The following is a 24,186-nucleotide window of genomic DNA, read 5'->3' on the forward strand; positions in this document are numbered from 1 at the left end:
ATAGAGTGCATCTTTTATGTACCAATTATTTCATTCTAATACACGTACATGGACACTAATGTGTGAACTATTAATTGTAGTTGGAGAGACAATAGCGGGATGTGTCATGATTATAATGGCAGACGGAGTTTCCTCACAGCACAGTTATACAATATCTTTTAATAATAAGTAGAATGCAAGGTCTTCATTTTCTGATATTTTCACAGATTAGACCTGCCTCCGAAATGTATATCTCTAACCATCAATCACAACGGACCAAATTTACACTGACGTACACTGGAGGTCCTACATGTAGAATTACTAATTTGTAACTGTACATCCTTTCCGTAAATATTTTCGAGATATTCGCGAATACATAAAGTCGCGACAAAGGGCCCTTCCTGACATGCTTAGTTGATCAATGACTTTCTCGACAATTTACACAAATCTTGAAAACATTTTATCGCGCGAAAATTAAGTGGTTTACAGTATCTCAATGGCTCATATGTTCTATTTAGTGAGATGTATTATGATATGCCTTTTGCTGCTTCAGTACCAGGCAGCTACCTCACGTGGGATTCGAACGCGCGACATATGTAGCGGTGGAGGGTTGTCGGACATCCTTACTACTCGGCCACCGCGCGGCCCCACATTTCGGAACGATATTTTAAAATGCGTCTTAAATACGATATTATAAGACGGAGTATGACATTCATCAACAAGGTTTAAACTTTTTTGTTTGTTTTAGCTTTACGTCTAATGAGTCTGGAGTACCCGGATAAAAATTACAGACAAGCAGTCAGTATCTGGCAACTGCCCAACAGGGGGAAACTCACGACACATCTTAACCACTCTGCCAATGTGGACCCAAGTTTAAAAAAAAATTAATTATGTGTCACATGGGTTTTGTTGAGTGGCATTTTATTTGAATTTAATATATAACAGATGACGTAATCTTAAGTGTGGTATTATGCTTATGGCCTGGTGATCATCAAAGCGATTCAATTTTGACTTATATATAAATGTATTCTGATGTCGTTATACTTGAGTGTCAAACATGGCCACAACAGTACAGACCGGTTATGATAATCATGGTTTATAACTTACCCTGTCTTTGGTCCTCTGTCAGCTCAATGTCATTTACACTGTAGGATCGCTGTACCTGAAAATAAACAAAAACACATAAACAAACATACTCATAATACTGTATCAACAATACTGCCCAATCAAATTACTGTTTTCAAATCATAAATAGTAAATACCGACTGGACGCTAAAGCCTCTAGAAGTTTCATTTAATATGATTACTAAAGCGTCTTATTATTATATTAAATGTCAGTACCATTGAAGGATGTAGATGGTGGAATAATAACAGTCTCATTGTATGTTGATCTAGCGCATATTATCTTTTACGCTTTTGACTTCAAAAGTGGGTAGAGGAGTAGGGCCAATTTGGGTCCAATGGTGGACATGACTGAAAAGCATTATTGTTACCTGGGGGTTAGGACATCATGGCATGACATATGATTAAGGTCAGGTCGGAGTCACTTGTGAAGTATGGTGTGTTAGATAAGAGGGTCAATTTTCTGTTTGGTCAAGTTTTCTAATCAGACTCCATATGATCATGTCCTAACCCCCGGGTAACAAAAATAATAATGCTTAACGGTCATGGCCACCAGAGAACACAAATTGACACTCCTCCTGAATTTTAAATGATAAAACTATGTTTGATCTTAGGGATTAATTGACATTCACAAACAAAGATATACGAATAATTCAACACAAGTTTCTAGGATGTGTTTGCGAGTGTTTAATTTCAGGATTAGTAAGCGTTCACATTTCGTTATGTTAGTAATTTCGCGTTAAATACATCTTATTCAACATAGTTTCACAATATATGACACATTACGCGCCGGGGAAATTGTCGCTCTAAAACGATCTTCGCGTAATTAGCGTAAATTTCTCCCTCTTATAAATTCCACGTTTTCAGTATCTATAGTTTATTTATCCACTTGGACGAATTAAAACTTTCTGATATAGTCATGGAGATTAAATGAAAACGAAACAAACAAAATATTCCACGTCATGAATGATCTCTTTTTACAGTGAAATATTACATATTCACGCCAAAGTATTACATGGGCTTCACTTGATAAAAAATCAATATAGTAGTTGTCCCGGATACACTTAATTCACACTCATTCACACTCCCCACTTCCGGTGTACTAGGTGCGTTTATAATGTACATAATCCAATCAACTAAACACCCATGCATAGAACGAGAAACAATAGACAACATGTTAGTACCAAGGGAATCGAAATTACGGCCTGTCAATTAGATAAAGCCTTGTCCACTGTAATAAATCTAATAAGCAATTTCTTCACCAAAACTTAAGTGTCTACGCACAAGCTCAAATTAATGTTTTTATAACAAAATCGAATTGCAGTGATAATTTTCTTTCATCAAACGAAGAAATAACAAGCTCAATATATAGGCATCTGTGTCTAAATAGGCGTCCGTACCTAACATCTTGGTTATAAGAAGACGTAATTGGCACGCAAGTTGTTATTTACATCCCTCGAGAATAAGGCCCCCGAAGGTGTTGTCATGCGAACCGATGGATTAGGAACTAGCTCGCGTGGATGACTTGTAGGATATTAGACTCGTCACTGACGCGTAAGGACACATCTCTAACACGTAGGTGCGGATATAGGAAGAAATGCGTAACGAATAAAATTCGATATTCTCATCAGATGAGCTTTTAACCCTAGCAAAAAACTGAATATATGTAGATATATACAGTTTGCACTGACATTGACTCAATAGCCATGCTTTCTAGTATTATCATTATCAGTGTACAACACGTGCGGCGATTCTGTTGTTACGGGAATAGTCGATGGCGTAGCAACGTGGTGTCATTGACCCCACTTTTTGGAGCTGTTCAATCTGTTCAATCGAATTCGTTGACGATGACGGGAGAGAGAAAAATATGGGTATTTTAATAAAAAATATGCAACTGCCGCAAAAAATAAATTATATTCATTTACGTGAAGAACTGTGTAAATATAAGGATTAGATGTTTATTTTGTTGAGGTTATTAGGGTAAAATGATAACGAAGCCCATATAAATTTTATGTAACCTGGCTTCGCCGGCGTTACATAATTTACATGTGCTCAATTTTCATTTTACCCTCATAACAAAACGGGTGGTTACATGAAATTTACACGACTCCATTATCATTATACCCTCATAACCATTTATAAATGTAACTATATATAATACATTTATATATCACTTTAAATGTGTACTGATTAGAAACTTGCATTTGTTCTATATTCAATTTAATGACCTATTCTTATGTAATGGACCTATAACACAAAAAATGTCTAACTCTAAATAACCTGTAAAGCGGTTTATGATGAGTGCACACTCAAAAATTTGTAGTATATCTCCATAGCATACATAAAATATATTCAAATGAATATTTTTATTTAATCTACTATAAAAATCTTTATTTGTTTATTTTCGAAACTACAAATAAGTTTTAATTGAGATATGGATATCATCCTGGATGTTTTTAATTAACTTTTCAATTGTTTTACCAATATTAAGTTGATGTTGGTACTTACAATGAAATGCGACAAAGTGTCTTGAATATTGAAGAATAATGCACGTAAATGACTTCCGTCCGATAAAGAATGCCGGTAATAAATATCGTATCACCATTACGCTGGAGTGTTACCTTGTCTCAGTAGATACTACATGTATAACGAAAATGGCGTTAATATGATGTATCTGTAATTACTATAAACGCTCTCACAATTAATATAGAGGATCCAAAATTGGTCTGTAGAAAAGCAAATGTTCGAGCCGCACTAGATTTCCATAACGGTGAAGTTCGAGGAAGTAATTAGAACTGTTATATTATACTTTTAATACTGATTGTCTACCTTAACAATGCGCTATAGGAAAGGGTCTGTCAAGAGAGCGCTGTCACAGAGATGCTGACAGACATTTACCATAGGGGAAACAAATTAGTCGCTGCAACACTTCCACCGGGCATTTATAGCCTATAACAGTTCTCGGAAATGCTGGTACGACCATGAAGTGTAGATCCACACAGTACGTAATTTTCTTAAAACTCGATATTAATTTCTTTAAAAGGAAACAATTACATTTCCTTAGTGCTTTCTCTGTATTACTCCATTATGCTCAAGCTGCAGTTTACCCTACTCGTTTGGCATTGATTTTTGTCCAGACCTGGCCTACAAGTCTAACAAATTGGACTTTTGGAGCTTAGCTTATCTCCATTTGCCTCTCTGGCGTAGCAGGATTTATTGTGTAAGATTTCGGCACAAAAATGCCACTTTATTGACATAGCAATTCTCTTTAATTTTCGCCTTCACTCAGTCAAGAGCACAAAATGAGCAGCTCTACAATACATTTCCCCAACACCAATCTCAAATTAGATTACCCTAAATCGCAATATTGGGCAAGTGGATATCAGGAGTTATATTAAGGAATTCGGTTGGTCACCGGTCAATACTTGACCCAGTAATTATCACTGAGGTTAATGATAGGACCTTCAATACTTTGTCTGAAGCTTTCAGTCTTGTTGATATATCATCGTCCGCAGAATAAATAGTAGTCTCAACATCAGAACGATGTACGGTGACAAGGGGTTGAGTGTAACGAAAACACATCGATTTGCCCATTTTGTCGATACAAACTTTTCTTTATGCCATTCACTACAACGAATCCATTTAAATGAATGTATTGTAAGCTGTATATATACATGATTTGGCTCAATCAATCAATCAATCAAAGCCCTGTATGTGTGTGTGCGTGGGTGTTAGGGGAGGTAGGTAGGAGGAGGGTGTCTTGACGCATTTCATTTTTTATTTTTATTTTTATTTTCACATTTGTTTTGCAACTGTATTTTGGTCAGGCAAAATATGTCTCCGACTTTAAAGTCGTCCAAAAGTGAACTTTTAATTAGAAAAAACAAGTCATGAACCTCATCAACTGACCTTTATTGGACCAGAAAAATGCATCTAAAACATCAAAAGGAACATTAAATAACTAAACATTGACTTTTTGTTGACAATTGATAACTTGATTGAAATATTTTGTTTTTGCTTTGACCTCAAATTTGACTTCTGATGGAAAACACTTCCCAAAGTTTAACCGTCCGTCTAAAATATTGTCCTTAGTGAATTAACACACGAAAACTTCCGCACGTTTTGTCAAGTTGTAATGATGTCTTTAGAATTCTTGAAGTTTAACTTCGAAATTTGATAATGATAACTGACTTGATAGAGAGAGATATTCCGGATTGTCCAAAATGTATCCGATGTGTTCCGTACAAAGTCTGGGACATTGATGATTTACTATGATTTCTTTTAAAGGCCAAAGATTTATTCGTGTTTTTGAAGAGAAATCAGAGCAGATTTATTTACTATTAAATATATCACGCTTAAATACATGTACAGACAATAAATTTATAGAGTTATGATTGACAGATATCTCTCCTTGTGAGATTGTTTAGTCGTAGTCAGTGTCCTTTAGGCAATTCGGGTGACTATGACATTAATCATGTTAAGTAATAAGATGGAAAATTAATTTTTCATAAAAGGTATTTCTTAATTTTCATTTTCAAAAGGAATTAATTTACCAGAGGGTATACACAAATTATCACACATAAATTGTTATCTCAAATGTCACAAATGATATACATATAGAATAAATATAATAAAAAATATGATCAGGCCTCCGGAATGTCATTTTTTCCAAAGTATGCATAAAATAAATTGATAAAATTTGATATTAAAACAAATAGCAAACTATATTCACACAAGTTCAAAGCACTTATCACAAAATTTTGCGATAGATTGGTCATGGCTGGTTTAGTGTTAAAAAAACCGCTGGCGTCAATTTAGAAAACCACATGGACAAATTTCGGATGAAGTCAAGATGTAAACTATAAACGTCCTTATTATCTTCCTCAAAATCTAACTTAAGTCACATCACGCCACCGTTACGAACGAGAACCACTGTAATAAAACTTACCCCATAATGTAAACCCACATGATCGTTTCTGACGGTCAGGTCGAGAAATTTGAAATATTTTCGGATTTCAAGTTTTTGATACACTTAATATCCCGAAAAGAGTTGGCCGTAAATTGGGATATTTTTAGCGTCGGGTAAAAATTCGTCGGCGTTTTTTTGTATCAAAAATATGTGGTTACATTTTGGCGTGTTTAAATTTGGCGTTTTTGTATCGAAAATGTGTGGTTACATTTTGGCGTGTTTAAATATTTGGCGTTTTTGTATCAAAAATGTGTGGTTACATTTTGGCGAGGTTCTGAGTGTATAAATTTTGCGTTTATTGTATTCAAAATATGTGTGGTTAACATTTTGGCGTGTTTAAATTTGGGCGTTTTTATCGAAAATGTGTGTTACATTTTGGATGTTGTTTAAATTTTGGCGTAATTTGTATTCTAAAATGTGTGGTTACATTTTGGCGTATGTTAAAATTTTGGCGCGTTTTGTATACAAAAATGGTGTGGGTTACACATTTTGGCGTGTTAAATTTGGCGTTTTTGTATCAAATATGTTGTGGTTACATTTTGGCGTTATTTATATTTGGCGTTTTTGTATCAAAAAATGTGTGGTTACATTTTGGCGTGTTAAACATTTGGCGTTTTTTGTATCAAAAAAATGTGTGGTTACATTGTTGGCGTAGTTAAAAATTTGGCGTTTTTGTATCTAAATATGTTGTGGTTAACATTTTTGCGCGTGTTAAAAATTTGGCGTTTCCGTGTTATTGTGCTCTATGTCCTAATTTTGGCGGATACTCATCATAATGATAGATGATCAAAGATCGACATGTTAACGATCAAAGTCATGGAATTATGTACAATCCTCGCTTATTGGGGTTAACAAAATGACGTGATCACCTTCGAAGCCAGATGCTGCTAAATCTGTAACTTGTAGCTCAATTAAGACAGCACCTCCTCCCCCAATTCGGTGTTTACAAATAACTTATCGTATGTATTTAACACGTGCATTCATCTCCGAGATGTGTTTTCCTCCAAGAAGTGAAGCATCATATTACGTAACATGTATATTTCATATAGTATAAAAGATAAAAAATTATTTCATATGGAAATTAAAAGAAAAAAAATTCAGCATTGTATGCATGTATTAAGATTGAACTACTTATTATTACGAATAATATATTTCTTCATTTAGAGTTTTCATTTTCTATTTTTTTGAACCTGATTGACTGATATTGCCTTTGTTTACGTCTTATTAACAGTATCTTTAGGGACGTGCCATGTTTTGAAGTGTAGGAAAGTCGTAGGTATACGGAGAAAACCCATCGACCTACAGTCAGTACTGGCAGCTGTCCCATTTGGGTTTCGAATTCGAATCTCACAAGTTGTAAATTATCGGGACCATCTTTAAAAGTACTTCAGTATTTTTTTTTAAATGAAAGTGATATGTGCCATAACTGGACTGATATTTTGCCATGTTGTTTTTTTTCCTCTATAAACTAGAAGATTTGATGACTTTGTGCAAATATCTCAATGGCACGGACAAACATGTTTGATGCTTTATATATATTAGTTACAACACATAATTCATTCATCGTAATACTTCTTATTTGTACGCTTTATGTGTGTTTAGATGAAAACTTATCTGAAGAAGTCCCTTTAAAATTACTGATATCATTGTTGTAGACCACAATTTGGCTTTATCGTTTGGCCGTGCGTACCTATTTTACTGCACTGTAGACGTAAATATCATGGTTTTTGGCAGTACTCCCGAAATTCAATTTGAATACTCTTATTTGACTTTGTAAAATTACAATCTATCTATCGTAAGTATTGTAATTCTCAATTAGTTATTGGTAATTGTTGGTAGATGTTGGTGCTGAAGAACACATAAAAACTCTGCTTGATTTGTGTGTATCAAAATCACGCCACATAAAGCTTAACGATAAATCATAAGCTAACATTATATATCGTTAGTGATAGCACGGCAGGTTTTTTCTCCGACTCATCTTTGTATTGATTCTCCATTTAGCCCTAAATTGGTTTTTACAGCGCAAGCACACATTTTGGTGTAATTAGCTTTAACTAGGTCAGACAATATCCTGTATTTAACGGCATTGTTATAGACATCAGGTGTTTCAACAATGTCACAATTAAGGTAGATACAATATAAGACCTAGTGCGAGTGCATTGAAAAGTAATCGATAACCGTATAGTCAGAAATAACATGTAGATATGTTCCCAAGGTCGGCTTTTAGCTTCCTTGGCTATTGGCTTTTCTTTATTGCATTGAATACTCGTTGTTAAGTTAAGCATTGTCATTGTTCGTCATTTCAACACCAAATTCTATTCACGTGTATCGATGACAATTTTATTACCCAGTAATATTGTAATATCCTTATCTTAATTCTACCGAGATATGATCTAATCCTATGGTAACATTCAGTTCTATTTGGTTACGCATGTATATCTTTCAAAGTTATCTGTGCCGTAGTTTCCATAATAACAAATCAAGAAGAGCTACTACTATGTTATTTACGACAAAAAGTTACCAATATATTGAAAATTACAATACTTACAATAAACAGCTTTACGTTTTAATTTCAGAAGTATAAATAAGAACAGAAAATTATTTTTGGCAGTGCTGCCAAAAATTATAATCATACACGTATTTACTTCAATGTAATGGAATGAGTACATATGGTCAGACCATGAAGCCAAATTGTGGTCTAAAATTTCATCCACATTCAAATAGTGTTGTTAGTAATTGTGAAGTAATTTTTGTATTTTTCAATCTTAACATAAGGCATAAAAACAACAATTTTACAGTGAATAAATTCTGTGTTGTAACTAACGTTTATAAGGCATCATACATGTTCGTCTGTCCATTCGAATCTTTTTTACAACTTAATTTTTCAAACATTATGATTTTCAATATACATACTGTATAACTGAAGAAACAATAGCATGTCAAAATTTTCACCCCGTTATGTTACATATGATTATATATCATGAAATATAATGACCAGCCTTCAAACAAACTCTAAATCAATGCCTACCAGCAAGGGCAGATAACTCTGTAATATACAAATAAAAATAGTTGACTTCAAGTAATATCACTGTTATATCCATAACATTCTCATATTGTTTGTTTGTTTGCTGGATTGATTAAATTGGTAACAGCATGTAAGGACGGCCTCCCATTTATGTGGTGTGTTGTGTGCATTAAGTATGGGTGTGTTTTTTTGGGATACTGCTGTTAGACTATGTTTATTCGTGTTATGTCTTCTTGTATAGTGGAACTGTTGCCCTTATTATAGTATATCACTGGAGCATGCCGCCGAAGACACCAAGCAACACACCCCACCCAGTCACATATTGATGGTGATTCCTAGCACGAGATGGCAATAGCAAGCGAGGCAATCTTACAACAAATAGGACATGTGTACATGTTTTTATTCCTTCTTGCATGAACTAAACATGCCCGTTCGCCCATTACGAACGAGATACACATAACACCTACTAGATAGAAAGAAGTATGATACATTGTATATGGTTCACCATGTGGTCTTAATTACAACTATTGTTATCATCTCACAATCGTTCTTTCAATCAACATCTTACTCAATATTATCACTTATCATCATCATCATCATCATCATCGTCGTCATCATCACAACCATTATCATATATCATCATTCCAGGGTTCTCATCATCCATCATCATTTCATCATCCATATCATTTCATTCTTCATCTATTCTTCTTCCTCATCCTGCATCATCCTCCTTATCATCATCATCATCATTATCAACATTCATCATCATCATATTATCATCATCATCATCATCATCAAAATCATCATCACCATCATCAAATCAACAATCATCATCATCATCATAACTTACCATCCTTCCATCATCATCATCATCATCATCATCGAAATCAACATCATCATCATCATCTTTCATATCATCATCACCATCATCATCATTATTCATCATCGATCATCATCATCTCTCATCATCATCATCATCAATCACCATTTCATCATCATCCATCATCATAGTCATCAACCATCGTCTTGGGGCCATCTGAAAATCGAAACATTGTCTATGCCATCAAAAATCATATTACCAAGAACACCTTCACGCAGGCATGCCCGCATCATGCACTTGCTGAACCATCGCGTGTGCCGTAGTGGGCATGTGGCTCTAGAATTCCGTTCCCAAACAAAGGCTACACACATGGCATCCCCCCCCGCCTTCGGTGTTCGCAGTCTAGCCGATGAGTTACGCGCTTCTGCCCCATGCGAACCGCCGCCAGATACCCAGAAAGTATCTACATCCTGCTGGTCCACATGCACCACAGTATGCATATACCAGGTACAGACCTCCGCCCACTAAACAATATACATCTACACATCAACAACCCAAACCCCCCGGCACTCTTCCCCACCTTCACTATCATACAATCCTTCAACACATCCCCCCCCGGCCCCCACCGTACCACGTTGGTGTGAGTGTTTAAATAATGTAATAGGACGACGTTAAATAATCATATCCAAACCTTGATTCTAATTTATACTAAATCTATATCAATTAGAAAGACAACTCAGTTTCGAAAAATCAATCGGAATTATACTTAAAATATACGAACTCACATTTTAATGTTGGCTTCAATTACATTCAACGGCGACCAAAAAAATAATGTTAATATGTAAATGATGATTGAAAGTTTATACATCAAAATTCAATTTCAAAACAATAACGGATATTTTTTTTTTGCCTCTGATACAGGCATGTGACAATATAAAACGAAGAAAGTCTATTAAGCGCGGTGCTATTGACCAGTTATCGGTAAAATTGGACTATGTTCCACTTGGTGTCGAATGCAATATTACAAAGGGAATCTAAAATATACATTTTGGTATTTTCTTTTGAAATACTCTCAGAACATTCAATAAACTTTAATAAGGCTCCAGAGGAAGTTTAACATTCTTTTACCTCTGCAATTCGGTTTTATGACAAAACCCTTACATAACAAAGACAATTTCCACTGAAATCTATGGTCTATTTACATCAAAAAAGCAAAATTTGCTAGTGCGGAGTAGAAAATTGTTTTCACAATTCTTCCTTAAATGTATTGGATATTATAATATATTACTTCTTTTTTTTCCCGATTCATCGTTCGAGTATATTTTGTCATAATCAATTTCAATTTCATATACATGTACGGCTTAAAAACCTGTTCTGGTCTGTCTTAGTGACCACCTCTGTATAAAGACCATGTACACTCTGTATAAAGACCACCTCTGTATAAATACCAACCTCGTATATAAAGACCACCTCTTTATAAATACCACCTCTGTATAAAGACCACTTTATAGAAGCCACCTCTGTATAAAGAACACCATCATATATATCAATTGTCTAAGGACCACACTTTGTTTATAGACCACTTTATCAGAACCCCCGTTATAGGGTCCAATTTATTTCAACTTTCAACAAAATTCTGACCTATGTTTGAAGGCTGACTTTGCAATAAAGACAATTTGGTCTTTGTTCCTTATGATGTCTTCATAGACAAGCTCTTTGACCTGCGTACATCACTGGGACATGAACAGCTAATTCGAGATTGTGATGTTAAACATATTAATCAGTGGCTTTTTTTATACATCATTAAATCGACAAACTTAGGGTTTGTCAAATTGATGAAACGTCTTTCACATTAAAAAAACTATTTGAGATTTTAATTCATTATCGGAGTTCAGTTTTGTTAACGTTCGTCATTGAAATCGATGCTTGTCATGAGTGATGATTATTGTAAACCAATTTCTTTTTTTTTTCGCGTGCGATTTACTTTCGCAGTTTTCGCGATCACAGTCAATCGCAAATCTCCGCGAATGTTTATCTCTGCAAATGCATATAAACCATCGCGCATATTGATATTATATTTGCATTTTATTTTTTATCTTCGCATAACTTGTTTTGAAAATTGAAATCGCAATAATTTAGTAGCCGCAGTAAGAACGTTTGGTTACAGTACCCATTTCCATGATATTTCATTATATCTCGCGGAGGTTTACTTCTCGTGGATTCTCGTGTTTTGACCGGAAATCAACGAATTTACGTACCTACTACAAAAATCGTTTCCTTTTAAAGAATGGAAGGGGATTACGATAAAAAAATTCAATTGTAATATTCAAACAAAGATGATTTTCATTAATTTGGTAGATTATATTTATCAAGAAAACTATTAAATCGGTAGTATGGTGTAATTATACGCTCTCTCGCCCTGACACGATGAAACCACTTCATGGTCTATACCTGTGAAAAAACATTGATTGCAAACCGACTGTAGATCTGGGTTGTAATTATAAGTTTGGTTCCGCTTGAGTGATCACACAGTATACAGATAACAGTGTTGCATGAACAGTTATGTAACGTAATCGTGCAAGGTCTTCTCCACGAATTTAAGTGGCAACGAAATTGTAAAATGTTATAATCCACTAAGATTGAGCCCAACGAAAATGTATGTTTTCACAGTAAACAAATTTAAAGCAAAAACAACTGTCTCATGCACGTGAATACAATTAACGCCCTCAAAGTTCATATGATATATACTCAATATCTCAATTAGAAGATATCTTTTTACCGGATATTCAGGAATAGTGATTTTTTCGAAAGGTCGAATTGCTTCTCTTGATGACAGTTTTTTTTTAGTAATGAACACTTGCATTCAGTGACATGATATTTCAACATGAGAAGCACACAGGATACACACACAGCAAAAGTATCAACTATATAAGCTGAAAGAGGTTTGTTTTGGAAAACAAGATATGAGATTCATATTACAAATTCAATACGAATTTATAAGAGTTTAAATACATATACATTGCCGTTTGAATTAAAAACTTAACACAAAATTCAACACACACCATTTCCTGTTAGGGTTATCCCATTTCAAAACGAAATAATTCAGAATTAATTTGGAGATACTATATATTCGATGAACTGTTCATAAAACTTTTTAAGCCATTATATTTGCAAAATTAAAAAAAGGCCACTGTACAAAATTGTAAGACTCTTATATTCTAAGACATCACGATTTCTAATTTGGAAGCAACATTGTATAAAAAAAAAAACCCTAAGAATATTGCCATTTATTTATTTTGAGTCTAAAAAACATAAAATGAATATCTAAGAAATTGCCGTTTACACTTGAAGTTATTACATTTCTTAAACTTTTGAAGCAAACATGATACCAAAATGTTCGGCACTTACCTTCAAAGCCATCACATTTTCATCTTAGGGAAATGCCACTTACCCTTTGAGCCATTCACATTTCGGTTCCTGATCGGGGAAGACGCTCTTCGCGAGGAGGAGACGATCACGTGCTTCATTGTCACGATACTGCCCCTCGCATTCAGTGTAATCAATACTTGTGATGTTAAGAGTAGTACCTGTTGATATAAACTCTTTAGTCCAGGTTTTTTTTTTTATCTTTTCGCCTACTAGGGGATGTTTGCCCAACTTCTGTGTTGATTGTGTAATGATACGTTCACAATCAGAATCCCATTGGAGATTTTATTTTTGTAAATTCAACTAAAAGGGATTCGCCCACTATTGTTCTATTTCGGGTGATAGTGAAAGTTCGAATCTTGTACTGTGTCTTTTGAAAATTCGACTTTAAGTCTTGCCGTCGTTGTTGCTGAATGATAACCTTTTTTTTTATGATATTATTTCTTACATTTTATGAAAGAGGCTGTTTTTAATTTTTTCATATTTTACTCCGTTTAATTAATGCATGAAATATTGTCATATGGTTTACTGGAAATGTTATCAACCCAGTGTAAGTTATATACACCATTATTCTTTACGATGGATTCAGAATATTTGTATTCCAATATGGTTCACAACGCAATACCTACTGAACACGTCAAATTGTTGAAAAGTTTGAAAGAAAAACACCTGCTCGTTGTTGTCGGTTAAATGACTGGATCCAAAATCTCCAGGCATCAGGTAATTTTAGGTATGTCCAACAAAATACTATTCATCCACAACAAAACTCACCAGTTTTATGCTTTCTTGATGTAATATTTCACATTTTTTTCTCAAAATTGAAACTGTAATCTTTAACAAGTAATATTTGGACTATGTTTTGCACTCAGAAAATGTCGTCACTTTTTACTATTCCGAGATTGTTTTGATGGTCTCTAAAGTTGCGATATAAACGCACGTGTGTTATCTCACTGAATGTCGTTCTGCGAAAATGGAGACTGTTTGGACGTAGTCGTTTCTCACTCAACGTGAATAGACTGATGATAGAAAGTCAGCCTTTGTAACGCCTCTGATACACCGTTTGTCGTAGAGATCGATCAGTAGCAATAACACTCCGTGGCTGTTGACACAGGAAACTCATTCCAAAAAACGCTTGGCACTTGTAATCTTATGGCATAATAGATAGGATGGGTTGTTCCATTTCATTATGTGATTACATGAAAAACGGGGTTTCATTTTAAGTATATTAAAAATATTGCGATCTTTCATTGTTGTTTGAAGTCATTGAGTTTTTGTGAGACTTATCTTATGATCCTTTTATTTTTGCTGAGTGACTTTGGCGATCCAAAAATGGAAACACAAGACGAAGGCATATGAAATAAAGGACAAATTTGAGGACACTCTTTATTCAACAGAATTACAAAAATTATATTTAAAAAAAATTACAAACGCTAAAACAGTGCGGCAACAATCCAGCGGAGGCAAGCGATTTTGTCCCGCCGTCCTCGAAATCCTGGACATCAGCGTCTATCTTTCTTGACGTCATCTTTAGTGTTTCTGTTAGGACGTCTCAATTGGATTTTCCTGTCCGGCACATCCCCCTGAAATTCGTTCGTGGTTATTATACACTCAGTGGACACATGCTCAAGACATTATGTAAGGTCACAAATTAACCTGTATCAGGCGGACTATGAGATGAATATATTTGAGGTTCGGTCCATAAGCTCACTCAAGCGTAGTAACGTTAGTTAAGTTTTTAAGAAATGGTTTCGTATCAATAATAAGTTTTCATAAATTATTTAAACATAATTTAGAGTACAAATTATATATTTTAAAGATATTTAGGTGAATGATATATAGATTAATTTATCGACAATTGTCAAAAAATGATTGACTAATTTCAGTTTTTTTCAGCCTTTCCTCACAATTTTACAGGGCATCTTTAAAGAATACAGATTTCCTTGTTTTTTGATCCAGATTAAATTCAAAAGTTAAGTGAAGATATCATCATATTTTAAGCCAATTCATCTGAAATGGCGATTTTTGATTTGATCAGAAGTGTCATTCGCCAGATGGCGTTGTGATCAGAATGTCGGGACCTGGTAAGGAAAAGCATGCCACTCCTAGAGGCAACATCAGCGACGCCTTAACAACGTGTGTCTAGGGACCAAGACTGACGACTTAGGATGGGTCAATTTAACCACACAACGATAGATTGGCTACACTTTAAAACAAAGTTCTGTGACTTTTGTCGTTTGGCTATCGATGATATGACACGGGGAATATAACCTAGCCCATCATACATGGAGCGATATTAACTCATTCTCCCCTGAAAGTTGATAATGGACTAGTCTAGTCATTGATTTAGAAGAGTCTAAATGCGTTTTTAGGAGTGAATGAGTTACCGTATAACGTGAAGACAAGGTCAATTTTTACAGCCGGAGAGGGCACAGGTTGTGGGCGAGGGCTTTTATCTATATTCAGCCTTCAATGATGTGGAGGTGGCAAAAATGCTTTACTTAGTGTTTCGCGATTTCCATACTTACAAACCAGACATTTCAATGTTTTAAAGCGTAAGCCTCGATAACCCGGACGCCTTCATTCTCAGACTAAAAATTGGATAACGAATATTTCGGACATCCGAAAATTCTTTTTTCTGAGGCAATATGTAACGCTGCGGTAGTCCGTTCCCTGGCATTTTCATCCGGACAGCGTATTTTTGGATTATGAACGTCCGGTCTATCGGGGACCGACTGTATTTAACACCGTAATTTTAAACACATTGAGAATTGCCAAGTGTATACTGAACAGGTTTTAGTTTTAGAAAGTTATATTCATAATTGTACATAATAATATTACTTGATGGTTTCAGATATTGTACGATGTGTTAGCTTTCTTCCTCAGGGCCTTAGAGAGTATTAAAAAAAAACATTTTAAGGCTTAATGCAATTTTGCGAAAAATATAACGATTGTTTAAGATACTAATTGAACGAAAAGAAGGTCAGTACGATACTGAAATGGGTTGTTAACTGGATAAATACAATAATGGGAACGTGGTTATTAAGAGTAGCTTGAATTTTCTACGGGAAACAATATTACTCAGTCTCCGTAAGCAGATTGAGTTACTAGAATTGGGTATTTTCTTTTCCTAACTATATTATAGATCCAGAAACAGAGAGCAGTATATATACAATTATGTTTGTGCATCCTCAATATTACAAGGGCTACTATCGCTACCGTTATATCCTTGATATTTCATGGTTACAATTATTCACGTTGTATCTACTCATGGATTATTTCATAGTAAATATGAAGGAAATGTGTACATCAGATGAGACAAGGAGTTTTGTCCTTTGATATCCACTAAAAGAATTTAATAACAGTACATCTGTTGACTGTTTGACTTTGAAGTTGGATGTCGCCGTCTTTGTTATCGTCAAAAGAAGTATCTGCAGGCGCGTGTTTTGTAAGGTTTTTTTATCCCACACTACCTTAAATTTTCAGGCATATAGTTCAGGAGAGGGATATAACGATAGTGAGAGTAACCCCTGCAGTATCGAGGATATAACGACAGTGATAGCAAACCCATGAAGTATCGATGCATATAACGACAGTGAGTGAGCAACCCATGGAGTATCGATGATATAATGATAGTGATAGTAACCCATGGAGTATCGAGGATATAACGACTGTGATAGTAACCCATGGAGTATCGAGAATATAACGGACAGTGATAGTAACCCCTGGAATATCGAGGATTGGGATGGGAATTTATGATGTGGGGGTCAACCCATCTTATCCTGTTCTTTTTTTTTTGTTTTTTTTTTTGTTTTTTTGTTTTGTTTCTAGAGGACCATTATTGCTGCCATACTACTATGCTATAAATGAGAGGCAGATGTTCGACTATTCAGATGGCTGATGAAATAACCAGTTAAATGCTCTGACTTTTATAACCCAATGCAAGCTTAATATTCTTCCTATCTGTCACATTGAGATACATCAATGTTTGTAAATGCTCATAAAATACATACACTCATTTTAATTACTAAAACGTTTATAGGCTTTTCGAGTGAAATTCCCCAGTTATTTTGAGACGTGTAAACGATTACAAATGTTCATATTATGTATACATTAACATTTTGACTTCAATACGGACTTACGTGTTTAATAACAATCCTATTGGTCGATTATTTTTACAATACGGAACTTCGTTTTTATATCAATCCTATTGGTCGATTGATTTTACAATACGGAACTTCGTTTTTATATCAATCCTATTGGTCGATTATTTTTACAATACGGAACTTCGTTTTTATATCAATCCTATTGGTCGATTGTTTTTACAATACGGAACTTCGTTTTTATATCAATCCTATTGGTCGATTATTTTTACAATACGGAACTTCGTTTTTATATCAATCCTATTGGTCGATTGTTTTTACAATACGGAACTTCGTTTTTATATCAAATCCTATTGGTCGAATTATATTTTTACAATAGCGAACTTCGTTTTTAATCAGATTCCTAATTGGTCATTGTTTTTTACATACGGAAGACTTCGTTTTATAGATCAATCCTATTGGTCGATTGTTTTTTTAAATACGGAACTTCACTTTTTATTATCAAATCCTATGGTCGACTTGTTTTTACAATACGGAACTTCGTTTTTATGTCAATCCATATTGTTCAGATTGTAGAAGAAATTTAGTTAAACATCCAAGATAAATAGGGACGTTTTGAGTTAGATAAAGCGTAACTACACTAAAAAGAACCTCATATTTAGTAATCTAAGGTATTTATTAATTGGACTGAAGCCCCTACAAGTCGACGAAACTTCGTTTTTACATCAATGACATCTATTGAACATTTATAATTTTCTTACTAGTCATCTGCAGTTCTTCCTGACTTTTATCGACGATTGTTGATGCAAGCGTTTCTATTTATTTTGACAAGCATTTATCCTTTTGATAAGTGTTTTGGATCAAACATCGTGTCATTTGTTTCAAATTATAGAAACAATCTTTTGTTGATTATTGACGATACGAATTCTTTATAATCATCACTCATTAGATATTAGAAAAATGTTAGTCATGACAATTAAGTATATTAGAAGTATTATCAAGCATATTTCCAATATTACAATATACAAACATGAATTACCTTGATCACGTCTGTAGAAAATTGGTATACATCTGGCATAATTATTTTGTTATTTGTATATCTTTCCCTAGTTGTTTATTCTGTGACCTGGTTTCTGTCGTCTCACGATTGAGTTGCATTGGCGCAATCGCCAGTGCAAAAATGCGACAGTATGAGACAATATGACAAAAGTAAACTTGCCTTTTGTAAAACGCGACAAAATCAACAAATTAATACACTCGCCTATGTAAAAAACACGTGTCAAAATCCAACAAAACAAGTACCTCGCCTATGGAAAAACGCGATTCTCAAAATCATCAACAAATGTTAGTAGCTCGCCTATGTTAAAACGCGACAAAAGTATTATCGCGACAAAATCAACAAAATGTAACTCGCCTATGTAAAACGCGACAAAATCAACAAAAGTACCTCGCCTATGTAAAACGCGACAAAATCAACAAAAGTAACTCGCCTATGTAAAACGCGACAAAATCAACAAAAGTAACTCGCCTATGTAAAACGCGACAAAATCAACAAAAGTAACTCGCCTGTGTAAAACGCGACAAAATCAACAAAAGTAACTCGCCTATGCAAATTGTGACAAAATTAAGTGGCATTGTCGCTATAATTTTGACATGGTTTACTAAAGGTTGTTATTATAGATATTATAGCATCTTACTATGATGTGACAAAAGGAATTCCTTAGCTGTGATATTATGGGCCTGATACTTTTGTATATCATTAAAATATAATAGTTTAGAATCATTATCGCATTTATTGATTATTATTTGGTGTTTATAGATTACGTCATTCATAAATATGTTTATTGTGTATTAATGTAACTTTATTCACTCCACTGAAATATCAATTTTGATATTTTCACGCGCTTTTGCCCAATCGGAATCGACATTGACAGTTAAAAATATTATTTTGATTGTTATGTCATTAGTTAGTTTGTGCGCGAAGGCATTAGGTTTTTCTGTGTAGAAATAGTGACGTTATGCGCACAAAATTAACACAAACATAATACTCGTAAGGGGCAAAAATATAATGAATTTATACTTAGTTTTTATATATAAATGAATATACCTAGTTTTTTATATATAATGAATATACCTAGTTTTTATATAATGAATACCTAGTTTTATATGAATATACCTAGTTAGTTTTTATATATAATGAATATACCTAGTTACTGCATGGAAATGGTCATTATCTGTTATTTTATGTAATCGATAAACCTTAATGCAGTTTTTTGTCTTTAATGAACATACCTATTTATGTATAAATATACATAGTTTTCGTATGTAATGAACATACCTAGTTTTTATGTAATAAAATATACCTAGTTTTTTATACGTAATGGTCATACTTCGTCGATGTAAGTTTCCTCAACACAAATTATGAACCAATACAAGGTGATTAGAAATGTTGAAATGATAAGTTCGTAAAAGTCAATTTGCATTCTAATTATAAAAGTTACACATAATATGCAGACGGTTTTATATCGCTACTCATAAAAATGATGTAAACATGCCAGATATATTCTCCATTGTGGGTAACAAATGCCACGTATGTTATCCGGCAATACAGGCCGCTGTTGTGTTGCTGAGGAAATAATTACCAGACCATTTTATCTTCCTTAACGTCTTGTTAAAGCCTCCCAAAAATAGACTTCTTACGATGCATAAATTGGAGACTGCCGTTTTGCACCGAAGTGCCTGTTTCAATAGGTCAGTAGAGAAGCCAGTGTGTCGCATCCATTTTCATATTGCCTTATTGTTTGTAATGGAAATATATTTGCATTTTTCTCTGCAGTATAAAACATAGATTCATTAATATTAATTAAGGCAGACCATGGATATACACTGACGTAAATTATATTTCGAACGCGGTTAAACTCTCATCAGATGTCACAGGAGCCAGACGACTAGAATGCGTACAATGTCATTCAATACGGAGACGTCTATGAAAGTGATAATAAGGGTATATATCGGTATCCGATTCCACCTACATTGGGGCTACCGTGTAGGTATGGCGTCAGAATTGTACCTGCTGTCATCATTGTATGATCGTAAAAGGCAACTAAATTTTGGACGTTTTCTTTTCTCTTTTTTTTTTCTAATTGTCTTTCCCCTTCCTAACGTCTCCCTTGTCACGGTTTATGCACGTGATGAGGGTTCTGTGGCCTGTCATCTAGCCTACTCTGATAGAGCGATAGTTCCTGCTGCTGCTTGGCGCTCAGCATAATGGGAATTAAACTACTTGTTTGTCCATTGTCAGTATAAATGAATCAGGAGCGTTGTGTTGTTCAATGTCTTTGAGAACATGCTTCAGTCAGATAGCACTATCAAAAAAGACAAGAGTTCCACAAAAAAATCACAACACGAACATGTCCACAGTGAAAAATAAGCAGGCACTTCAGACACGCAACTAACTGCATAGACGAGAGACGGCCTTAAAGGTCCCGAATGGTAACCAAGCAACGAACTAAATATCCTTAATGGGGATATCAGCATACCATTGAAAAAACCCACCGTTTTGAAGAATCTGGTTACCAACCAACTAAATATCATTGACTGGGATATTAACATATGATTGACAAAAAAAAAAAAAAAAACGTTTTGAAGAATCTGGTTACCATTCAACTAAATATCATTGGCTGGGATATTAACATATGATTGACAAAAAAAAACCAAAAGAAAAAAAAAACGTTTTGAAGAATCTGGTTACCTTTCAACTAAATATCATTGGCTGGGATATTAACATATGATTGACCAAAAAAAAATAAAAGAAAAAAAAAAACGTTTTGAAGAATCTGGTTACCTTTCAACTAAATATCATTGGCTGGGATATTAACATATGATTGACCAAAAAAAATAAAAGAAAAAAAAAACGTTTTGAAGAATCTCCTTTTGGTAGTACAATGTTGGATTGTGTCCACATCTAACCCTATTACCTATGGTTGGTGGTTCCTAGTTTGTACAAAACGTTCTTCTTTTATCCTAGAATCGTAAATGTTATAACCATATACAGTAAATAAGTTTTTTTTAAGTATAAATGAAATGATTACGTATGTTTGTTACTCAAAGTTTCATTGGGGTGAATAAAAACGTTTTTTTTTTTTTTGCATAGGCAGCATTCATTGAAAAACCATTATAAAGACATCGTACAGTATCTGTAAGCAGTTTTGTAAATAAATTCATAACGCTACACATGTCATGCTTATGAGTAGATTATTGAGCCAGGAATCCACTAATGAAAATCAATAAAGCACAACAACTGAAGTCAAAGTTTCTAATCATGGTTAGAAAAAAGCCAGAACGGTAGGCTTAATGAGTAATGATAGCGCCCTTATTATCAATAAAGAGTGTAGCATAGAATCTATCATCTTAAAAGAAAAGTTGAACAGGGTAGAGGAGGATCTTACGAAGAGACATTATATAGGTAATATCTAGGCAAAATATGTATACAAAATCCAGACCTCTTTGCCCCATATTTAGTACTTAAAGCAATTCGTACATGTATCCTACTGATATACCTTTATAAGGAGCCAGTGTTACCTGGAATACAACCGTTGATATTACTTCTCTTTGACCCAGAAACAAAAGTGGTATGATTTCAACGAATTTATAAGTTATATGAAAAAAATAATGAGATTCAACATTGATACAATCCATATAATATATAATGAAACACAAATTCATATAGTAATATGTTAACCATACGAACAGCTATGTGCTATGTTTTAGTTTTTTATTCACATTCCTTCCAACAATTGTATACTTGAACTTTAATTGGATATATATACTTTAAATAGCGCAAGTTAGCAATAGAGCACGCACAGTACATTTAAAATAATTAGATTATTCAATTGACATATGGTTTAAATTTTTTTTTTTCAATCGAACAGCCGTCGACTGTAGAACGAACCCACCAGGTAGGAGCTATGGACCACTGCCACTTGTGACTTACTGAGGTTCGCCGCTCTAACGTACAGAATACAAAAGTGGCATAAATACGAAATGTATCTTTCATTACTATATGGCTATAGTGAATTCTTTTGCGAAGACATATATATGCTCTAGCCAAAGCGATCACATAAATTTGATATGGAATGACACGAGCACCCATAGGCGAGTACTGTCATAATCCTGAACCGAAATTCTAACACATAATACATCCATGTGTGAGATTATATTATCAATAACATTTAATCAAATGTCTCTGTATGTCATATGATTACCTAACCATAAATGCTAGAAGACGTCATATATGTTATCAACATGGATAGATCAGTACAATGTTCAGTTTAATCCCTATTTCAGTACAAATGCTGAACCATGTTAACATGTTATAACAGTACCAAATTTTCATTTTTATAAACAAACATTTGACTTTTGCAAACCAAAGAGCTACACTTTATAGATGTCCTTTATGCCTTTAGCAGGGATATCTGATCATGAAAGGGTAGTACGCGAGGTGATGTCAGCCTTTTTACAAAAATGATTTTCAGAGGTTTCGGAGATCCAATATAACATGGAAAATGCGCCCACCAAAATTGCCGTCAGCAATCGAAACCTACACGTCGACGTCGATCTAGGAACTCTTGTACATAACCAAGGTCTGTAGAATTATGATTAAATCTTAGAAGAACATTTAATGCATTAAATCCCCGTTCATAACATGAAAACTGTGGACAATTAGACTGAAATCCAGTACATGTGATAAGAAACCCTTTTTTTACCCCAAGAAAGTTCAAATCATTCAAATAATGTTTTATGTAATTAATCCTTGTAAATGTATTATTTTTTTGATACATCCTAAAGTGTGGCCATAATTAATTACATATGTCCATGTATCACAAAATTTGTAGGTTTCAAAGTGTAACAAATTAAAGAATTTTGGCTACATTTATAAAGACAGAACGTACTGTATCGCTAGCTATTTTGGATGTTTTTTCCGCTATGAAATTATTATCAATGTTATTTCAACCTCTCCAGTTGAGCACCAAAAATATTTTATCTCAATAAAAGTTGCTCATTACCTTAAGTAACAAAATTGTGAAAAATTTCAGAAAAAAAATTGGTGGGGCCCCCGTGACATGGTTGTCCGATTAAATTAAAGGTTTATAATATAGCCCCAGCTCACCCACCTATTATTAGTAACCAAGTACTTTTAGGAATAAAACACCAATTTAAAGTCACCCCTTCTGGACTTACTTGGAGGGCGTACCCTTGGTATATCATTCAACATAAACGGAATTCAGAGTAGCAACTTAAACAAGCTAAAGAGAGACATTGGGAGGATCAATTTGTGCTCCCAGATGCTGGGTTCAAGGGCCGCCGATTTTTAAAAGGAGGTTATAACAGACCTATTTGCAGACAACTACGCCAAAATTGTTCCAAAATATCTAACAATTTCCCAGCCTTGTAAAACGCACTTGTTTTTTTTACTTCCCCTAGTTCTGGATACTGGCCTTCTTTGCAAAGATCCCCCCTATTGAAGAGCGTGCCTCTATTTGAAGGTGATTGGGCGACCGGTAATTTGTACATCATCTTATCCTTTGTTACCCGAACTTTAGCGATCAACGTTGTTGATAGAATCCTTTGGAAAACATTTGGATTGAAATTCGGAAAATGGTTTTTTCTTACGATACTCAAAAACTATTGTGTTAAATCCCGAAAGATCTTAGTCCCGCCCACTTGGTTTTTCCGTTGATAAGTT

The 24,186-nt window shown here is 34.3% G+C and overlaps 1 pseudogene; it reads right to left on the minus strand.

Moving 5' to 3' along the window:
* The window catches only part of LOC138308604 (calmodulin-like), a 22,358-nt pseudogene extending 7,492 nt beyond the window's left edge, over positions 1 to 14,866 (minus strand).
* Positions 14,867 to 24,186: the final 9,320 nt, after the last annotated feature.

This window comes from Argopecten irradians, chromosome 15, assembly GCF_041381155.1.
Source record: "Argopecten irradians isolate NY chromosome 15, Ai_NY, whole genome shotgun sequence".
Taxonomy (NCBI): Eukaryota; Metazoa; Mollusca; class Bivalvia; order Pectinida; family Pectinidae; genus Argopecten; species Argopecten irradians.